We start from the raw sequence: 4,824 nt of genomic DNA on the forward strand, positions 1-4,824 counted from the left end.
TGAACCATGCAGTGTTACCCTGCTCTGTTCTGACTACTGCCTCTTGGTCCAAGTGTAGGTTTCGTATTAGCACAATTAAATGTTCTGGGATTCCCATTCTTCTCAGAGTCAGCCACAGTTTGTTATGATCCACACAGCACAATTAAAATCCACACCGTTAAATGCCTTTACATAATCAGTGAATATATTTAACAAACTTTTCCTGAAGATCTGCTCTGCCCACATGCTGGTAAGAAAGAAAGAACACTATTTAAACTACATTGGCCCAAATTATATACTCCATATACTTACATAATGCCTGAAAAGCATTTCCATTGAATATAATAACTTTTTTCTTTGGTGGCTTCCAGAATCCTCTTGGATAAAAACAATACATAATTTAGAACCAACATTTGTGTCATAGTACATACATATTTTATAAAATTCCTTTTACAGAAAGAGTGAAAGAATAGGATGAAAAGGTCTTTGGATGGGTGTTTTATCTGATAAACAATGTTCAAAGACAGAACTAGAACCATTGTGCTAGAAGTGTTAATATGCCAGTCTTCAACGACTTTTGGAGCTTCAGAAACACGAAATACTAACCTACTACTCTGGGTACATTTGATGAAAATTCTAGACAATCAGTAAATGGTGCATATTATATGTCTGTGTATATGTGTAAAAGTGCACAAACTGTTAACATGGTTTACAGAATAAAGATAAATGGAATAGCTTTGTGCAGTATTTGTCCTTATGATACTGAGTTAGTAAAAATAGAAGGATAACTAGTAAAATGTATTTGAGGATCCAAAGAGGAAAGGTGTAGTAACAGAGATGCGAGGATGAGTAGGGGCAAAATCACAGGGTTTTATAATTTGGTGAATGGCTGGAGTAAAGCAAATTGGAAAGATCTGGCAGGGACCCCAAAAGACCTAAAAATGGCTGGCATAGTCCAACTTTTTAATTTTACAAAACATGATATATGAGAATGATTGCATGAAACATCATTATGTGTCAATGTAGGAAAGGGGGGATCTGCATAATAAAGTTGTCAATTATTTTTTTTAAAGGAATAGGTTTGACTTCTACCTTGTGTCATTACTTTGTTAAGTTCTATTGAGTCTAAATTAACCTCTAGCTGACTCTCCAGGTTTTCAGAAGCTGTAGATCACAGGGAAAGAGAATGCCTACTTTTGTCCTGTGAAGCAACTGGTGGATTTGAATCACACGCATTTGGGTTGGCAGTGCAAATGCTTACCACTAGGTTAGAGTGTGCAAATTTGAGTTGGTTGACAATATACAAATTTACAAGGTACTCCATGATGGAGCTTCAAACAACAGAAACAGAAAGAAAAAATAATTAATTTTGAGATACGGGAAATATAAAGTTAAAACAACACCATTTTAACTAGTCTGTGGAGTAAGTTTGTTACAATCAAAGTGAGCAAATCTAAGGAGAAAAGAAAGAATATAAGCAAAATGGTGAAGTATGAAATAAATCCAGGGACTGAAGTGAAAATTATGTGAGGGAAGTACTTCAGAATGTTACTAGTCAACTTGCACAATAACAAGATAAAGGTAAACAATCCAATTCAATAATGGGCACATGATATGAACAGATACTTCACCAAAGAAGACATTCAGATGGCAAACAAACACATGAAGAAATGTTCGAAATCCCTAGCTCTAAGACAGATGCAAAGCAAAACAACTATGAGATATCATCTCACTCCAGTAAGAATAGTAAAATTTAGCAGAACAGCAAACATCAAATGCTGGTCAGGTTGTGGAGAAACTGGAACCCTTATTTACTGTTGGTGGGAATGTAAAATGGTGCAGCCATTATGGAAGGCAGTATGGTGCTTTCTCAAAAAATCGCAAATAGAGATACCGTTTGACCCAGCAATTCCACTACTGGGAATATACCCTAAAGAGACCATAACTGCCACCCAAGCAGATATACGCACAGCCCTGTTTATCGCGGCTTTGTTCACAATAGCAAAGCTGCAAACAACCTGTAACATCAACAAACAAATGGATAGAGAAGCTGTGGTATATTCACACAATGGAATACCATGCTGCATTGAAAAACAAGAAACTCATGAAATATTATTCAAATTTTGTGACCCAGGAGAACATTATGCTGAGTGAAATATCTCAGTCACGAAAGGACAAATACTGCTTAGTGTCACTGTTATAAAATGGGACTGACATCGGGGTTGGGGGGAGACTGATAATGATAATGTGAATAATATATATTGTATTGGAACAGATGAGGGAGGAAACTGTTTAAAAAGGATATGTGATTAGGTATTATTGTCATGACAGGAGTTCAGAATGAAGGCTGTATAGTGGAGTGGACCTGTGGGGAGGGATTGTATGACAATGAAAGAATTTTCCATTACTTCTAAAAGAGAAGAGCATACTGGGAGGAGGGGTGGGCAGGGAGAAAAGAGCAACAATGAATGAATGGAAATCCAAAGTCTCTGTAAATTTTCATTAAAGTTAATAATAATAATAATAATAATAAAAATTTAAAATGTTAGACTTGGATTTGGGAACTGATTTGGAGACTCTGCTATTATGGAAAAAACAGTATAAAATGTTATCACATGTTCACTAGTCTGGCTTCAATAGGATGTATATATTGGCATGGTAATTACAGAATAGTAACTCTGGACAACTACAGAAGATCTTTAAGTAAGAAACTTAGGGTTGAGGGACAGAAAATCTTCAGTAGGTAATTGAGAACATTTCTACACTAGTTCAATGGACTAAGACAGCATCTTGGTAACAAATTTAACTACAGATGAAAAAGAAGAATTTTAAGAGTTGTTGTTGTTGTTGTTGTTAAGTGCCATTGAGTCAACTATGACTCATAACAATCTTGTGAACAAAAAAATCTGTGTCCTGCTCTATCCTGGGCTTTCTCACCCTTCCTGAAACATAAGAGTCCATTGCAGCAGTCACCGGGTCAATCCACTGGGTTTAAGTTCTTTCTTTCCTTTACCAATCCTCCACTCTTCCCAACATCACGTCCTTTTCCAAAGAATAGCCCTTCCAAGCAACATGTCCAAAGTATGTGAGGCAAAGACTCATCATTCTTGCCTCCAAAGAGCACTCAGGCTGTTCTCTCTCCAAGACATTTTAAGAGTAGTCACATAAAAATATTGTGAGTTCCTTCACTAAATTACATTAAAATATAAAAATATTCCTGTAAAAATGTTTTTCTCTATAGTCTCTAGAACTAAGTGAGGTTAAACATTCTGTTAAAACATGGTAGCTTCCCTTTTATTCTTAATAATAAATTATTAAACCATTTCATTGTGACAAAATTATCTGCAGCTATAAACATAAAGTACCTATGGAAGTGAACACATCTCTTTCTCAGTTTACAAATACTTAAATGTGTTGCAATCATATTCAGCAAACACAATTTTGGCAACAGCTGTGCTTAGCAAGGAAAATATAAATGATGATCTTAGAATATAAACAATATTTTCTCATGCGTGGAATTATTTCACAATCAGTAATCCAGTTTAGACTATTCAGGAAAAACACACAGCAAAAATAATATCTTCATGTCAAATTGAGAAATGTCGTAATAGGATAAATAATAGAAGAGTTCAGTCTTACACACACACAGACACACAGACACACAGACACACACATACACACACACACTTCAATTTCCAAAGTAATATTGCTTCAATTGGTATTGAACTTAAGCTAAATTTTCTTATTTCTTTAATTATTAAATACTTATTATGAGCCTGATGTTTACTATGTATTCTATCAGTTCACCAAGAAGATACAACCTGGTAAAACAGTATGACAATGTAAAGTAATTATTGTAATGGACAGTGAGATATGTTATAACTCTCATTCAGAGTCAGAACTAACTCATAGTTAATCTTCCATTAGGTTTCTGAAATGGTAAATTGCAGTGGAGGAGATTGTCCATGTTTCTCCTGTGGTAGATTCCAACTGCCAGAGAGCTACCACAATTCTCTATAGATTAAACCAAATTGTTGCCTTTCGCCTCTATCATCTCTTCAAGTGATCAGATCTTTCATTCATAGAGTCGCTGTGACTCGATGGCACTTTAACAACCACAACAGCAACAACAACTCTGAAAATAGCAAAGTTCACCTGGATGTGGACTTTCTGGTGAGTTTATTTTATATAGTTTTTTTAAAAAAAATAACTGCAGAGAAGGGATGTAAAATGCAACATCAGCCATTGAGTCTGATTTGGTGCTCAGTATTATATAACATGACACAGCATTACAGTACATTCTATCGTGTTATACTATACTCTATTACGGAAGCTTTGATAACCTATTGAGTAAGGAGTTGCATCACTAAACCAAAGACAAATGGTTTGAATCCACAGTTGCTCCATTGGGAAAGAATGGAAAAATCTCCTCTCATATGATGTATATCTTCTGAAAACCTGCTGGAGGGTCAGCTTTGGGAAACATTGTATGGTTCAAAATTGGGAAGGGCATACACCAGAGATGTGTCCTATCTCCATACCTTTTCAACCTGTATGCAGAACAGATTATCTGGGAGTCTGGGTTTTATGAGGAGAAGTGTGGCATCAAGATTGGTGGAAGATTCATGAATAGTCTGCGTTTGCAGATGACGCAACCCTGCTTGCTGAAACTGAGAATCTGAAGCGCTTGCTGCAGAAGGCCAAAGACTGCAGCCTTCAATATGGATTGAGCAAACGGGGCGCCCGGGGGGATTGTGTGGGGAGAAGGGTGCAACAATGAATGAATGGAATTCCAAAATCTCTGTAGATGTTCATTGAAATGAAAAATAAACAACCTAAATAAAA

This window comes from Elephantulus edwardii, unplaced genomic scaffold, assembly GCF_000299155.1.
Source record: "Elephantulus edwardii isolate Elephantulus edwardi_28Jun2011 unplaced genomic scaffold, EleEdw1.0 scaffold00180, whole genome shotgun sequence".
Taxonomy (NCBI): domain Eukaryota; kingdom Metazoa; phylum Chordata; class Mammalia; order Macroscelidea; family Macroscelididae; genus Elephantulus; species Elephantulus edwardii.